This window comes from Cyanistes caeruleus, chromosome 4, assembly GCF_971803275.1.
Source record: "Cyanistes caeruleus chromosome 4, bCyaCae1.hap1.1, whole genome shotgun sequence".
Taxonomy (NCBI): domain Eukaryota; kingdom Metazoa; phylum Chordata; class Aves; order Passeriformes; family Paridae; genus Cyanistes; species Cyanistes caeruleus.
The window spans coordinates 75020256-75038133 of NC_141704.1; the positions used below are offsets into that span (position 1 = coordinate 75020256).

The 17878-nt window shown below is 42.4% G+C and overlaps 2 protein-coding genes across 3 annotated transcripts in view; one reads left to right on the plus strand and one right to left on the minus strand.

Annotated features, from left to right (window-relative positions):
* Positions 1 to 17354, minus strand: part of CREBL2 (cAMP responsive element binding protein like 2) — a 35827-nt gene extending 18473 nt beyond the window's left edge. Inside the window, exon 1 of the transcript XR_015285900.1 lies at positions 12253 to 17354. The gene's annotated coding sequence lies outside the window, so the exon portion shown is untranslated. The remainder of the gene's footprint in view (positions 1 to 12252) is intronic.
* Positions 11946 to 17878, plus strand: part of DUSP16 (dual specificity phosphatase 16) — a 63255-nt gene continuing 57322 nt past the window's right edge. Inside the window, exon 1 of one of the 2 annotated variants that reach the window (XM_086885892.1) lies at positions 11946 to 12135. The gene's annotated coding sequence lies outside the window, so the exon portion shown is untranslated. The remainder of the gene's footprint in view (positions 12136 to 17878) is intronic. The other variant, XM_086885894.1, reaches the window with a different exon arrangement.

Sequence of the window (17878 nt, forward strand, 5' to 3'; positions counted from 1 at the left end):
AATATCTCCTGAAAAAAATCCACCAACTTTTCCCTTCCTTTGGAGAGAAGTGGGGTTGTTCAGCCTGGAGAAGGCTCCAGGTAGATGAAATTGTAAGTACAATAGCAGATAACACTTTTTTTAACGTGATTGGGACTGCCACAGTTTGTCTCACATGGATAGGTTGGTTTTAGAGAATGTTACTTTTAAGCATGTATTTAAAAAAATAGGCTGATCAAATTTTGCATTTTATTTCACCGAGCTTGCAAAAATTTGCCTATCAGGTCAGCCAGGTGCAACCCACTAAAAAAGTGCAAACACTTTTAAATTTCTTTTTCTACTTTCACACAACCCGATGCTTTGTCAGATTCCTTGAGGAGTACTATTGACACCTAAACAATGAATGTAAATACCCCTGTGCTTCTCTCTCAATAACTCAAAGCAAATTGGAATGGCTTCTCAGGTATTTGGAGTAATTTAGGTACAAAACTAAACTAAAGATGAGAGTTCTGTTAAACTCCTCAGTCAGGCATATGCCTCTAACTCTGCTCACTTTGATCTTGGCATCACTGGAAGAAATGGCATTTAAATTTGCAAGTCAGACTGCTGATAGTTCTCAAATTACCAGATCAAAAATCTACAACTAAGATAACAACAACTAAGAAGACTGACTACAAATGCACATAAATACCTGAACCTTAAAGGTAAGGAGCTAATTATAGATGCTGTGAGCAGATCCATTGGTAGCCATTTCATAGAATTGAATGATGTCATGCTGCAGAATAGCTTTGCAATCAGTTCAACAGGTATTTCACAAAAAAAAATGCAGGTAGGGGATTTGCATGTGTTTCTTGCAGATATTTTTTTGGTTTTACCATCTCCAGTTCTTCACGCAAATGAGCTATTTATTAACTAAATGTTACAATGCCAGGTATAAACATTAACCAAGGAAATGATGAATTTATGCAGAGATTGACAGCTGTTTGCTAAATGTTCACTTTGATTGCATACATAGAGGCCTCTCATGACTTGTCTTATAGAAAGAAACATTATCTTCAGAGCACTGTAAAATTCCTTCAGTGCCATCACTCCCTTCCCACCACCTCTGCCTTTGTTAACATCCTTTAAATGTCTAGCTGTGTCAGGGGAAAGACCTTACTGCTGAATCTGTATTTGAGAGTGCTATTTTCCTTGCAAGGGAAAATTTTCCCTTGACAGTGTCAGAAAAGTTATTTGGAGTTGCTCAGATAGCTACAGCATTCTTAAATGGAATACAACTCATCCTTTTCCCCCTTTAATGTGTTCAGCAGACAGGTGGCAACCCAACTGCCGGGAAATTCCTAAGTATTTATATCCTTTAACTCTCAAATGATATGAACAAGTAATAGGAAATGTCATGCACTAGGTATATTAGCAATGTCCCCATTAATCAATCATCCAAAATAAACTAGATTATTATGTCTGTTTGTACTGTACTGTGTAATCAAAGAGCAAACTTGATTCTTATTGGCTCTGCTCCATGTGGAGCTTCATGGGGCAGAATCTCTTACAAGCTCACTCTTCTTCCTGTGGAAGGCACAAGAGGGACTCACAAATGTAGAATAAAACCAAGATGCAATTGCCTGCGCTTTCCAAATTGCCAGTATTTGACACCCACTTTGACATCATTTTTAACTGAATATAGAAGCTGTGAAGCAGCACAGATCCACTCCTGGAAAATGAGATATTAAGTTGCTCTAAACCAGTGATTAGATGCACCATGTTTTAGAGACAACTGGGATTTTGAAAATTAAGTCTAAACAAAACAAATTATTTTTTAATTCATAGTTGCTAGTTTCAAGAAAGAATGGTTGTTTCACAACTTAGGTTGGTGACTGGTGTCCTACACATCAATTCAAAGAATGAAATTGGAATTTATGAGTTACACTGAAGGTCCTGTCCGCCTCAATTCCTGATGATCTTTCATCAGTTTTGGCAGCAGACTACTACTTTTAATGGATGTGTCACAGAGCAACCTGTGAGACAGGAAATCACAGTGAATCCCAGTAAAGTGCCATTGTATACATTCCTGGAATAACTCACTGAATCAAGAAAAAAACTCTTAGCAAAGAACATGTAGTGCCAGACAGGCTGCACTCACTACCAGTGTGGTACAAATTCTCACTGGGTAGACACAATCTTTGCAGGCAAGTACTAAGGCAAATTTATCTGCAACACATGTATTTGGTGGGTACTGTAGGGTAACACACATGAACTGTCCAGCACCTCTCAGGTCCAAATCCCTGGTGTCAGACAATTTACAGGGTTGTTTGCCCTCCTCTCTGAACACAATGTGGATTTTATAGCTGTGTTCCCATCAAAATACATTGAAGTGCCATTAGGAAGCACGTACCTACTGAAAACTCTATTTGAAAGACAAGAGTCTTAAACTGCTTGAGCATACCTGTGTAAACTACTGAAAACAAAACAGATGCCTTATGGATTGGAGAAAAGACAGGTGTTCCTGAATCTGTACTGCTGGCAGTCTGTATGAATAATGAGTAATTTTTTGAATAATTTCAAAAAATTATAAAGCTCCTTGGCATAACAAATCATCCATAAACAATTTAGATGGCTTTGCTGCTTAGTCTTTTTATGTTTTGGCTTATACATTTCACAATCTGGCTGCACAACTGAGAAGAAACAAATACAATACAGCCCTTTTGCACCACTCTAGAAGTGTTGAGAAACATTTAACTAGAGGTAAACATACCCTGTGCAGCTACACCGTCAACTTAAGAACAGCTATGGAGAGTGAGGTATGTCATTCAGAATAAGACTGGGATTTTTTTAAGATATATTTGTTTTTCCAATTGTTACTAGGGATTTTGGTGGTGGTGTTGTTGAAGGATTTCACACCTTCGTTCCTGAAATTACATATATATGGCCTTGACTCATTTTAGTCCAGGGCCTTTTTTCACACCTTTACCAATGTCAAAGGGCCTTCCTATGGATGTAAATGTGATTTGCTACCATAAAAATATCCAGCTGCTAAGCACAACACCAACTTTTATCTGTCCTATAAAATCCACAAGTCTTACTGCAACACAGGCATGCCCCAGAGAGGCAAAGCAGAGACAAGATCTAAGTGTGATTTTAATACCCACTGAGATGAATCAGTTAAAATACATTGTGTATTAATGTATGATTATTGCAGTCTCTGTTTAATATAAAGTTAAGCTTGCTTGTAAACTTTAATTGTGTACATGATACTCTAGTAATTTTTACAGTATAAATTCATCTTCAAAAATCTAAATTTAGAATACTTGGTTTAGCAATAATAGGATTAACCTTACAGTATCTATTTTTGAAAAGAACTGACTTCCTCCTGGAATCCCTTTGTTCATAACAATTTAAACATAGAATTTAATACACTGACATTTCATAATAGTGACAGGACTATCTTGATGCTTGACCAATAAAGTTTCAGCCAGGGACACTGATGCACTGAGATTTCTTGATATAAAATAAGACAAGATATAGGAATTATGACTGCCCCATATACCAAATCAGGTTGAAAGGGACCTCTGGAGGCAAGCTGGTCTAACTCCCTGTTCACAGCAGAGCCAACCTCAACATTCAGTCCAGCTCCAAAGTTAGATCAGGTGACTTGGGACCTTGTCCGTTCCAGCACTGTATCCAAGGAGAGGGAAGCCTCTCTAGGCACCTGTTGCAGTGTTCGACCACTCTCATTCTAAAGAGCTTTTCTCTATTTTCAGACAACAGATGTCAACTGAAAAACTGGCAAAAAGAGTAATTCGGTCTACTTCTGTTGGATTGGTAAGACAGACTGGCTCATGTTGCATTATAACAATGCCAGATCCACAGGAAGGGAAATGTCAGGACCACACAGAAAGAAGTAGAGGGCAGGAAACTGTGAGGTAGAGCATCACCTGATAGATGCTCAGCCAAGGCACCTGCCTGCACCTTCCCAAGCTCTGGACACCCATGTCACTGACAGATGTTGGTTCACTCTTTCTCTACCACTTGCTGGGCAGCCTTGTTCCTATGTTGCCATCTCTTCTCCAGTGGCTGAAGCCTTTGTTCACATGCTGTTAACCCCAAAGCGGGACTGTATTCTTTTTTCAGCTTTCAGTGTTAGTACAACTGCAGCCTGCTGTCCTGCTGGCTTAGATGGTAAGAAGGTATTTTAAATGAATCATCAGTTATAATAGCCATTTTTCTAAAACTGTGGCTGACATAATTTAATTGTAGATCCTACTACAAAATAACAGATGAATAAACATATAATTTCTGCAACTTAGTAATTAGACAGGCCCTTCTAACAGGGGTTTCTTTTTCCTTTTATATTCTGGAACTCAAGTTGCATTCACCGTTTTCCCACAAATGTCTCCACTGACTGGCTCACAAAAGACTGTGTCCTCACATGTTCCTGTCTAAGAAGTTCTTCTGAGCTTGCACAGCTGCTGAGAAAAAATGTCTTGGAAAGTCACGTCCTCTACTTGAAATTCCACCTCTTAAAAAAACTTCTGCCCCATTTGATTTCATAATATCCCATTTAGATTTTAAATGGTCATGAAGAGGCACATTCTTCAGCATAACTTTATCTGGAACTCATCATCACTTGATCAATGGCTTGAAACAATTTTTAGTGATTGAAGAGACAACAAGCCAAATTTATATCAGATGTAAACACAAGCAGCTTCAAATAAGTCATGAGAAGTCTGAGGCAGACCTTCAAAAAAGAAAAAAACCAAAACATATTTGCAGCCCTGTGATTCACCCTCATTGATTTTCTCCCCTTCTTTTTGCAGGCTGAATATAAACTAGGATTTTAAAAGTTTTTAATACTATCATGATTCTTCCCTGGCTACAAGGAGAACAAGTGGTAAACTGCTATGAAGCAGATATGCTCTTGCAAGATTTTCAACCCCTCTGCAGAGTGAAAAGACTTTTACCCATGTCTAACACACAGAAGCCTGCTTGTTCCTGACCATGGAAGGGTAATAGTCAAGAAGGCAATATAAAAATTAAGCAGCAGTCCTTCACCTCATCTCCACCTTGCATCTAAAAAAAAAAAACAAAAAAAAACCCAAAAAACCCCACCAAAAAAAACAAAACCAAAAAAAAGACATGCTCTGAAATTTTCATATGCTTCTTTTCTCTGTAACCTGATATTTTCACCTGTCTTTCTTGACAAACTCTGTTCTCTGTTGTTGAATATTGACCTAATCTTAGACTGACAATTTTCTGACCAGTGCATTCAACAAATCAGATTCTATTCAGAGTTAACAGTCTTTTATCCAAAGAATGTTATTACTGTTAGGCCAAAATATTAATGTTCTGGGTGCTATCCACTTAAAAGTTTATATGAATGAGAGCTTATAAATGAAGGTCACTGTGGTGCTTATGCCCTTCTTTCCCACAGCAACAACAAATAGTAATTAACTTGGTTTTCTTTCCCCTTTCAGTACTCAAGTTTATTTTTAATGTCCATTATGGACAAAAGTCTTTTTTTTTTCCTTTTTCATATTAGGCTCTTTTTATCTATTAAGTACATTTTAATGACCCCATGGAATCGAAATCTCTTTCACAATCCATTTGAATAACAATGGCATATGACGTTAGAAGTTGGCAGAAACAACAAAACAGATTATGAGAAATGCTAAAGGCTCTAAAACTGCCTGAAAATTTCCTTTCCTGTGTATATATGTTGAAAAGAAAATATTTTAGAATAAATAAACATAAATAAACTGGTCTTCATTACGACAAGTTATACATTCTCTTTCTACATTCAGACTTTTAAACTATTTTCTTGATTGTGAGCTTCCTTTAGCACGCTGTCAAGACAGTAACTTTGTACTTAATGGTTTATATTGAGCCAGATGACGTTTCACATATCACAACTTTAAAGCTTGTTATGAATGCTGTACTTTTTTTACCATATCCTTGGTATTCCTAAGAAAATACTTCATTATTAGAAAAACAGGATGACTAAAATTTATTTAAGGCTGGTAATTACTATATCCCACATAATTTGAAGTACTCGAGCAGTTAAAAAGAAGGATATAAATTGTCAAAGACCTCATACATTTTAAGCTGCCCTCATAATAAACGCAAATACATTTTACTTCTGATTCATCATTGGCCACAAAAAAAACATGAACACACAAAGCCATTCTCCAGATAGTATAAATTTGCATAGCAACTGAAGTGTAAGTTGAGCAATGATGATTTACACCATCTGTGCTTACAGCCCATTACCAGTTCATTTCAATAGAAGTGTACCAGCCTACAGACAAGTGACTAACAGTGAGTAAGAGCAAAAAGTAAGTGAGGTGGGTGTTTATTGTGACAACTATCTTAATTTCTGGAATGTGTTTGTGATCTTTTTTAATGTATCAACTTTTTTGTTGTTCTTATTTAAATATTCTCTCTTCCGATATACTGGAAAGCGAGAAATGTTACTAGTTAAATTTTTCAGTTGCTGTAGATTTGTCTGAACTTGCTGTTTCTTGAGAACAGTATTTCATTATTCTGTTTCCTGATGACAACATGTTATTATGCTCCTTTTCTGTAAATAATATTTCTTAAGATCTCCAATTTCAAATGCCTCCTTGAAACTTCATCTTGGTGTTTCATAGAGAAGTGGCTTGACCATCAAAATAGTAACTTTTCTTTCTGTTTAAGATTACTAGAATTTTAGCAAAACTCCCTATGCTTCATAAAGGCCATCCCTAGAATCAGAAATTGTTACTTTTTCCTTTGTCTTTTCACACTGTCTTATGTTATATATCTGCCTATAGCCTTTGTGTTTGTGTGTCCCTTAACTGCAAGCTAAGCCAACAAGTTTTTGTGCAAGTGCTTAATTTTAATAATTGCCTGTGCAGGTAAGTAAAACCAAAGTTAATATTTCTTCTCTGAGATGCAAAAGAGTAGAGGGAAAATGATGAATTAGTGGTTAGATTTGAAATTTAAGAGAACTTGGTTCAGTTCTCTGATCTGTAACCATCTTGCTATACTACCGCAGATGAGTTACTTCATCCCAGTAACTCAGTCTTACATTTAACTAAATCTAACATTTAACATCTAACTCAGTCTTTATTTACATCCACAAAACACGGTTTCATGATGTTACTCTGTCCCACAGAAGACTTACAAAAATAAAGAGTATCTCTTCAAAGACTGTAAAGATAGAAATAATGTACATTTCTATTGAGTAATGGATACAGGGTTTATGAAGTAAGGATTTACAGGGAAGCAAACAGCTGATGCTCTCCTTCCTTTTTTATGTACTTTCTGCTGCTCCAGTTAACATAATTATTATTTTCTCTTTCATTGCTTGAAATCACCCACTGTTGTCCTACAGAGAACAAGAAAATTGTGTCATCTTGTCTTATATTCCAGCCCAAACCCCATATCTGCATCAAACCTAGACCCCTCCACTTGCATACCCCTGCAGCTTATTGGATGGGCTGTGAATCTGGCAGTCCTAGAGAAGCTACAGAGAAGTAGATCTATGAAAACTACCTGCAGTGACATAGTGAGGCTATTCTCATTTAACCATTTTCCAGAGGGATAGAACTTCCAAGGTCCAATGCATACGTGGAAGGAAAGGATTACTGTTTGCCTCTGAGCATTGCTACTCGCCACCCCGCATCTTTGATGCCTGTGTTTCTCATGCTGCTCAAATCCCTTCTCTCTGAACTGAGCTCTGTGATCTCCCACTCATCTATAGCCATAAACTTTTCTCTCTTCTGCTCTTTCCCCACCCTCAGTCTTACGTCTTCTATAGCTATTGGTTTCCAAATCCTCATGTTCCCATTTCTGCTCTCCCACAAACCTGTGCTTCTCTTGACTGCTGTACCCTGCTCTCCATGCCAGCAAAGGAAGTGGTATCTAAAAATGCTATGAATGTTTCAATGTGAGTCTCTCAGCAACACTTCCACTTTTAAATACCCTGAAGAACAGTCTGTAGCAGTTATGTCTGATACACAAGTCTGCTCTGAAAGCAGATTTGGCCCATCTTCCCACTGCCCCTAAAGCTGTCCATGAAAAAGTCATCACCTCACTTCCCATCTGATGACTTGGGTTTCCCCTAATCCATTTCAGCCAAAACAAACCAGTGCAGCTGACTTCTACTATTTAAACTGCTTAAGCTGCTCTGGTTGACTTTGGCCAAAGCAGGTTTGGGAGGAATTGAGTGAGCAGCTTACAGGTAGGGAGGGGAGGTGGTAGCCTTTGGCAGAAGACAACCCTGATGGTAACTGGGAACTGTCTAGGAATGGTAACCTCTTCAACAACTCCAGCCTATGGAGAAAGTGAGCACTCACAAGGGGATTTTAAAGCATGGTAAATTCTGTGGTTATAGTTCAATTCTCACATTTCACAAGAGGTTTCTCTGTCAAAAAACTCCTTTCCACTAGCAGAAACCATGATGACATTACTCAGACTGCCATTTATCTTTCCCCTGTTTAACCACTGCTAACTGATTAACCAAATGAAGTGCCACAAAATCCATTAGCTGGAATAGGAACAAAAAGCTGCACTAGCTCAGTAATAAAGAAAGAGAAACCTTTGTAAACAAGGTACATGACCTCCAGCTCTTGAAAGTACCCAGCTATTGCCCCTCCCTGGCCCCCAGGAACAGGGGCAGTGAGGGGTGACACACTTGCAGCCACTCCTGACAGAAGTGAGGCATGAAGGGGTAGGGCATGGGGGAGTGTCAAAGTTCAAGGGCTGTTGCATAGCCTGTTGGATAGCCACCACAAGATCTTTTGCCCTTGTTTTACTCCATATAGATACGATTTTCTTATCTCATAAGGAGGCACAAGAAAGGAACGCTAACTTTAACTCTTTCAGTACCATTTTCTCAAAGACAGACAGTGAACTTAGGCCAAAAAATCCATCACCAGGAAGTGTAGCAAAATACATTTCATAGAATTGACAGACTTTAAAAACTTGGAGAGGGGAGGTCAGCAGCCAGGGACACCAGCAGAGCCAGCCACTCTCACAGATGGTTCAAGCAGTTGCCAAACTAAGGCCTGACTCTCTCCGGGTTTGCACCTGCAGTTCAGATAATTTCCAGGAGCCTGCTGCACAAGTGGTAAGGAGGAATGAAAGGCTCTCAGAGGGGGGAAAAAAAGAGAGTTAAACTGATGTTAAGACTCTGACATGCAAAAGAGTTTCTGCTCCTACACAAGTGGCCATGGCCAGCTGAGGGATGTCAGCTGACAACACGCTCACACTTTGTCCACTGCAAACAGGAGGCAAAGAAATAGGAATACTCTCAATGAAGTGAGGTCTGATGCTGCTGTGTTTGAGTCTTCCTGACTCCTTGTGTTAGTGTCTTCAGGTTAGCAATGAACCTGTCCAGTTTCACCCTGCAATGTTCTTCCAGATCAGACTTTCGTGATGCCACTGGTTTTGTCACACCTTTTATTATGTTAGGAAAAAGAAATATCCTGACTCTGTATTGAAAAAGCTTTAACTTGCTGTTCTAGTACAAACTTTCCTGCATATATATTTTTTTTTCCGCTAAAAAGAAAAGCATCTTCAAAAGATCACAAGTACTTCTTATTGTTACAGTTTTACAGTCAGGAAACTTTCACAGGCTCAATTTAAACAAAACCCAGACCTGTTGCATAAAGTGTTACTGAGTTGAGATAACAAAAATTGAAATGTCTTTCCTCTTCCTTTTCTCACCATGCACCTCTCTCTGCTGCTCCCCACTTCTCTTTGTGAGGATAACCACGCTGGAACTGTTTGTTCCAGCAATTTTCTGGAATGAAAGAGCTGGGGCACTGGCCATCACCTCCAGTTTTCTGGCACGCTCTCTGATCCCCTTTGTCAAAATGGGTCAGTTCTAGCTCCATTAACCAGCAGTTAATTGTGCAGAATTTTAATGCCGTGGGCACTTTGGGGTTTTGGAAAAGTCGTCTTTGGGGCTGCTGCTTTATTGAGGCAGAAGGGCAAAACTGCTTTTCAGCTACTGGAAAAGGGATACATGAACAATAGTGAATATCCCAATGTTAATTGCTTTACCATAATTTCTTCACTGCTTTTGATCTTTTGTCTCTTTCATGGAGCATGGGCTTCTCTCTCTGCTGCATGCTCTGCACTTCCTCACACAGGACATGACTGTTCAGTACAAGTGCCAACAAGGCTTTCTCACAAGACAGCTCAGAACTCCTTAACACAAGGGCCTTCATCAAGGTGGTTCTTGGTAAATATTAACAGGATAGAGTTCCTCCCCCCACCACTGCATACATTTTATTCTGAGTTACCTGCTTCCTGAAACACCAATAACTGAAACCGTTTTACTGAGTGATACCCACGTGCATTTCCAAAGGCAGTTTGGTTGAAAAGGCAAACACCAAGAACATAAGGACCCATTTTCACTGTGTGGTTTCAGATTTTTAAATTTATTCAGCAAGATTATTTAAAGGGCAAAGGCCCCCAGTACTCCACATGGTCCACAGGGTGCTCTGCCCACCTCAGTGACAGGGGTTGGAACTGGACAACTTTAAATTCCCCTCCCGCAAAAACACTACTGTGGATCCTGTATGATCCTGTAACTGTACCTACATATATCTACTGTACATACATACATATACTGTGTGATCCTGTAACACTACCACAGGAAGACGTGATGCCTTCACACCCAGGTGGTTCTGGACCGCACCGCGCAGCGGGACACTGAAAAAGTAAAGGCCAGGACCCAATTTACGGATTCCCCTTCAGCAGGTGCAGGGCAGAAGGGAGGGGGTGGAGGTGGCCGAGCGGCCAAGGCTTCGGGGTCCACGCGTCGCGAGGCGCCACATGCCCTGCAGGCCCCGGGCCGCGCAGCGAAAGGGTCGCGGGCGGGGCGGGCCCTGCGGAGAGGCCGGCCCAGAGCGGAGCGAGGGCCGGCCGAGGGGCGGGGAAGGGCCGTGGCGATGGCTCCGTGGAATCGCTCCGCGGCCGCGGCTCCTCCCAGGGGCGGCCCGACGGCTGTCGCTGGAGGCCGCGGGCAGCGGGCCTGTGTTTCCCCTGGGGACAGCGAGAGACATCCTAACACCCCCCCCCCCCTCCCCCCCGCCATTGCCTCGCGCCGCCGGGGCTGCACGGCCGCCGCTGCCCGGCAGGGATCCTCTCCTGCTGCTCCTCCTCTTTCTCCTTCACCCTCTCCCCCCACCTTCACCTCCCCCGGCTGAGTTCATTCACTGGGATTGGTTTCAAATGACGCCATCGCTTTATATTTACACCAATGACCTCATCGCAGCAGCTTGAAGTTTACTGACCAGCAAAACTCTTTTCTATCGGTTGTTCCTCTCCTTATGCCTGCTCTTCCCGGGTGTTTATCGTCGTTTCGGTCATTTTGGGCTTCTAAGGCTTAAAGAAACCCAAAAAAACCCAACCAAACAAAAAGACCAAACACGCAAACAAAAAACCCCAACTCACCCGAACTTTCTCCCTGCTCCCGAGCTTTTCGGTGTGTGTCCCCCTCCTCATCATTATCCCCTTTTAATTTTTTCAAGCCATCTTGGGAGGGAGGGGGGAAGGAGAGAGAAAAGAGAGCTCCAAACGTTTCCTTTTTCTGCTCCTCTTCCGTCTCACCTTCACGCTTCCCAGTATTAAAAAATAAACCAAACCCGAATATATTTTTTTCTTTTCTAATTTTTAAAATTGCTGGAGCTTGGTTTTTGCCTTTTGGGAGGGGTTTCTCCTTTTTTGTTTGGGGTTTCTCTCCCCCCCCCCCCCCCCCTTATTAATGAAGGAAAAAGAAGAGCTTTCTCAGCCACTGGAAGGAGACAAAAGTTGTTTCGGGCGGCAGCGGCGAGGCTAGCGGGGAATTACTTTTATGCTTGTGGAGGGGACAGGATGACAGACTGACAGGGGCGACACAGTAAGTGCCGGAGCAGCGCAGGGGACCCCGGCCCGGGGCCACCCCGTGGAAACCAAGCCGGGAGGGGGGCGAGGAGCGCGGGGGGGCCGGGCCGAACTGGGCGGGGAGGAGGAGGAGGAGAAGGGGGGAGGGAGGTGAGGGAGAGGCGGGCGGCGGGCGCCCTCCTCCCGCATGCCCTTCCCCGCCGCCCCCTCACCTCCGGAGGAGAGTGCCCGCAGTGGACAGGTCGCTGCCCCGGCCCGGGCAGGCTCCGGCCGCCTCCGCAGGTGGTAAGAACGGGGGCTGGAGGGAGGGGGAACGGCACAGGCACCGCACGGCACCGGCGGCCGCCCCTCTCTGCCCTCCCTACCTGCTGCCGGCACCCTGCTGCCCGCGGCGGCTTTTACCTCCTGTCCCTTCCTTGCCCTCCTCCCGATATCCACCTGCCTCTCCCCGTGCGTGGAAGGAAGCCGGGCGCCGCCGGAGCGCGGGGCGGGAGGAGGCGCCGCCGGGAGAGGCGATGGGAAAGAGCCCGCGGGCTGCCCCGCGGGGTGCTCGGCGCTGCCCGAGAGCCGCGGCGTGCGCGGCTGCCCTGCTAAACTTCGCCCGGAGCGCTGGCTCCGAGCGGGCTGCGCAAAATGGTCGGGGATGCTTTAAAGCCCTGGAGGGCTCCCGAAGAAATGCTGAAGTTCTGCCGTCGACTTGGGAAACGTTTAAATTGAGGCGGCTGGCAAAATGGAGGGCTGACGCGGCGTCCAGGAGGGAGGCAAATTGCGAATTGTTAACCTGGCATCGCTCTCGCCTGAGCTCCCGGGCCGGAGCTGGTGCCGGGACGCGGCCTGACAGATCCTCGCTCCCGACTTTGTCCCCCCCACCCCCACCCCGGCCCGGGATGCGGGGCTGAGCGCGCATCACCAGGTGTATGGGATGTTCTTACTGCCAAGCCTGACCAATGGCAGGATTTTTTTCAGCGGCCAAAAAACATTTGGTTACATGTCAGATGAGAAGCTGTGATTTTAAAAAATATTATTTTATAAGATTATTTTTATTTTATTTTTTTTAGAGAGGGAAACCCAGGAGAATTTGCTTTCCTTTACCGTCGTTTCAGCTGGTTGAAACATAAAACTGATTTATTTGGTTTTCCTTCAAATGAAGGGTGTAGTGATAGCAAGCTGTATTGTCTGACCTACGACTAATTTTTTTTGTTCAAACATTTGGTGTATACGCAGCACAGTAAATAGATCTGTGTTAATTTTGAAAACTAAAAGCAGATTGAACTGTTTCTCTTTGCAAGGATGTGTGTTTGGGCTCTTAAAAGAGAAAACCCCAACCAAAACCCCAGAATGATTTTGTAATCCTTGCTCTGAGATTTATGCTATTCCTGGCGGTGTGTGGTTTGGTAGATACAGAGTTTACAAAGTCACAACTGACCAAACAGGATTTGGTTTAGACTCTTGTGTTTTGAGGGGAGGTGGAAAAATAGTGAGTCTTAATTTCTTTTTATGGTGTTCATCCCTCTGCCCATTGGAGATTGAAACATTCATCAGAGTTGTTTATGTTGGTTGTCTGGGAGTTTCTGCTTGAATATGGAGTGAAGTATGCAGCAGGGAGGTGTAGATGTATTTTTAGCTTTCATTTTTAATGACAAAAGATACAAAGAATAGCGATAGTCACAAGTAAATCTTGCATTTACTGAGTATGCTTATTAATATTTTGAGGATGGAATCTATGAGAAATATCTGAGTTGTAAGTTCCACTTGTTATGCTTGTTTAATACAGTAGTGCTTTAGTAAATCTTAATAAACAATTTAAAAGTCCCCTTTAAAATTAATAAATACATAAAAGCAGCAGAGAATGTGTCAGTTCCTGTGCTACAGCTGGTAGCTTCAAAATGCTGTTTGGTTTAATATATATGGAAAGGTGCAGAAAAACAAACCAAGCATTTAAAAATGTTACATGTTGTATAAAGATACCTGAGTACATTCTTGCTCCAATAGCTCTGCTTTTGTTAGCTACCCAAGCAGATGTAATGGAACAAAATCACGCCAGAAAAACTTCTGTAGAAGATAGTGAGCTCACTTATCTTTGTTTCTGTAAAAATGTATGCTCTTCTTCTAGCAAAGACAGCTGTCTGGGCAGGGGTGTTTGCTTGTAGCTTGGCCTGGCCATAGGGTTGGTATCGGCAGAAGCTGTGCAGGAATGTGTTAAATGGATTTCGCTGTGAGCTCTATCTCCCAAGTCAGCCCGGCGGGGTGCCAGCCCTCAGCTCGTGGGAGGAGTTGTGGCTGGATCTGCCATATGCCTGTGCACCTTCCTTGGCAAATCCACTCTGCCCTGCGAGTGTTCTATGCTTCTGCTCACAGGGTAAGTGAAATCCTACGGAGTCACTGGAAACTGGATGTGAGATGGGCCAGTCGCTCTTCTGCCTATCAGATAAAAGATTCACGTAGGCCTTCTGAAAGCCCTCAGGGGCTAAATTCGGGCTCTCTTCTCGGTCTTTGTAAGAAATGTTAAATAGCCAAGCTAGATGTTGATTACAGTTACCTGCATTTATCTTCAAGTGAGCTCTGCTCCAGCGCGTTGGGCAGCAAGAAGTGTGTGCAGGGTGACGGCTTTGCTCCGTCACCTGGGTTTTTAAAGTTCAGTGCCATAATCCTCACACTGATTCAGCAATATTCACTGTTGTTGAAATACACTTTTGCTAAGAAATACAGTAAGTACAGCTGAAGCATTTTTTCCCCCCAAGAAAAAGGAGGCAGCAGGATGATAGCTTTCACTTTGTAGTATGTCAGCTGAATTTTCTAGGACATTTTTTTTCTTTTTCCTTTCTGTAGAAGCAGTCAGGAAAGCATCATGGATATTCTTCAAGTGCTGACAGTCCTTAATAGCCAGATGGCATGGAGTAGTTACTGTCAAAGGATGAGGTGCGGAAGGATTGACACATCCCTTCTTTTTTCTTTTCCATTTTTTTTTTCGACTTTTGAAAGAAACACGGGTTTGGTCTGTGACTCCACTGAATCTGCCCCTATGGGTTTGTTGTTATGATAGTGACTAAATGCTTCTTGCAATCTTGTAGTACTTTTTGCATGGTTGTGTAATGCTACATCCTTGATTATTTTAGAATTTTCAAGGAGCTGGTTTTCTTAGTAATAGGAAAGAAAGTGTGTCCCTAATGTGTCAAATGGTACATTCACTTTCCTTACAATTCCTTAGGGATTGCTTCCAGAATGAGCATTCTGACATGGAGTATTTCTGTAGAATATTTTAAATACCATATCAGTATCACTAATATTTCTGTGGTTTATTTGTATCCCCCTCTTAAACAAAGGCTAGCATATCATCCTTTAGGGCTGCCAGTTGCATACATGGCCTCTACTTTCTGCGCATATCAAAAGCCAGGGGTGATGGCTGGTCTGGTGGTATGTGTCAGGATGTCGTTCTGGACTAAAGCTATTGACTGAAGACCAGGGTGCAAGAAGGTAAAGCAAACACTAAGTTCAGGCTGGTTCGTAGCTGTTACTTGGGGGACACTACCCCCAGGAATTTATCACTATTGTGGTATCCTCACCCCATTACTACAGTCAATGGAGATCAAACTGCCTCTGGAGCAAGGGAGGAGACTGGGATGCTCCGTGCTCCTGCAGTATTCCTGCTGTCTGAGGACAGGCGTGGCAACAGGGCAGCTCGTATCACCACTTCTCTGCTCCCTTGTGTCTGATCTTTGCATTGGTGTTGTCATGTCAGCTCCAAATAGCAAATCTTTATTATAGTTACTATGTAAGTTCCTGTAACACCTGAATGAAACAAAAAATATATATTAATGGTCAAGTTTGGCATCTTAACTTTAGATTTGCCTAGTTTTAACCTGAGCAGTTCTTGGTTTGCCCATGGGTACAGCCTGCCGGCAGGTATGGTGGTCTCCAGCGGAGATGGTGTTGGGCACCAGTGAATTACTGCTCAGGGCTCAGAGGAAACCTGCATGTAGGGTGGATGTATGGAGGGCAAGACTGAAGATGGGCCTGAGTGCAAGGCCCTGTGTTTCTTTCTGCTGCGCTGTGTGGTCTGCTGCTGAGCCAAGAGTGTCCTACTCGGAGCTGGCTCTGGGGAGGCTGGCAGCCTTCCATGTTGTGTCCCTATGAAATGCTCCAGTAGCTGAAAAAAAACCCCACCAAAATTAATAATTGGGCAGGCCAGGAAAGACGGGAAAGAGTGTTGTTTCAGTGATGGGAGGTTTCCGGTGGGGCCGCAGGGATTCAGTAGGGACGTTCCCAAGTTCCCATGGTGCTGCTTTTCTGTGCTTTCACTGTCTGAAGCTGGAAGGTATGAAAGGAACTCCTGAAACAAGGTTCTTCCTTGAGGAGAATTTAGTTATCTCTGCTCTTTCCTGGTTACAGTATGATATTTATGTTTCCAGTGATTTATCCAGCTTCTCTCTTAAGTGTGTTTTTGGGACTAATTTTTCCCTGTACCTTCTGAGTTCCACACTGTTCCTCATAAACTAGGGTCAGTTCCTTGCACAGACCTTCGCAGATACATTTGCACTAGTTTGCTTTCAAGCTGAAGATATAAACTTCTGTCATTTGTTAAGCAAATAATGATACAAAAGTAGAGATGTGCAGAAGTTTTCATTAGTTGAGAATAAATGTAATTTTTTTCTAAGATATTTTTTGCACACTAGCCAGAGTGATGGTCTGCTAAAATAATATGAAAAAATTCTTCATAAAATCATAGTAGAACTGTCTTCCATTACATTAGTTTAGCAGAAAATTGTCATGTTTTCTAGTATTGAGATTGAAATAACATTACCCATTTTCATTCTGCTTCACTTGATTTTTGCTTTACTAAAATGATCTATGAATTGAGCATGTTGACTAAATGATAGATCAGTAGCTGTACAGATAGTTTCTTTTCATATATCCCTGCCCGCTTGTCTAATGTTTTTACATTACTGAAGGTAATGTGGGAGGGAAAAGGATGAGTCTGACTGTGTAATGTAGCAACATTGGAATGAGAACTTTACAGAGAACATAAACTGAGGAGGACAACAGAGACTAATTGTATGAAATTCCTTTTATGCACACGTTCTTGAGTTTGAATAACTAGTATGTATTCAGCCTGCTGGATTAGAAGTCTGGCTCTGCATGTGTAGCATAGATGTTGCTCTCGAAATAGGAAAGGAACTCTCCTTCCTTCCACACTGTTCTGGATAAAATTGATTCAGTGCTGCATTTTGGTCTTACTGAACCCCTAGTAAAGCATGTTTGGGCTTTATAATTCTGTTTAGGCTGAATAGCTCATAGTGTTAGAGATACAAATGCCACACTTTAATAGCCTGCGTGTTGTTTTGCTTCTTGATTGCTAGCTGTAAGAATCATTCACCCCAGAATTTGTAGACTCAAATCCTATGCCAGAATTTGGGTTTTTACCTGCAAGATGGTCCTTGCAGGGGCATGCCTTTCTCCATAGTGCATATTTCACTGCGTGTGTGCAGTCTCTCAAGCAGGACAGACACCCATCTTCTAAACACCATCTTACAAATACATGCAAAGAATATGAACTACACAGGACTTTTCTCAGCCATCCTGCTACTGAAATAAGCCTTTATGTCAGAGGTGGGTTGAAATCACCCGAATAACAGGCATGGGATTACTTTCTGCTCATTCTATTAATGCTACCTGGAATATGTATAGCACCTATCACCTGTACAGTTCCCACAGGTGTTTTGTTGCAAGTGCTTAGGTGTTGGGATTTCATACCTACCTACTTGAAAATTCATCTTTGGGACACAGTGTTTTCTCTTGCTTTCCAGCTTTGCTCTCCCTGACTTTCATGGGAGTCTGTTTGAACTCTGGAAAACTGGGAGAGAAGAGAGGTGGAGAGGGAAGAAGCTTTGTGTTACATGTTCTTCTAATGCCACCATACCCAGAAGTGCCTTTCCAAACTAAGAGAATTTAGGTAGAGGCCTTTTACTCAGAACAGTTGGAAAGCAAACAGAATAAGCTTCAGCTTGGTTTCCACAAAGATACTCATAAA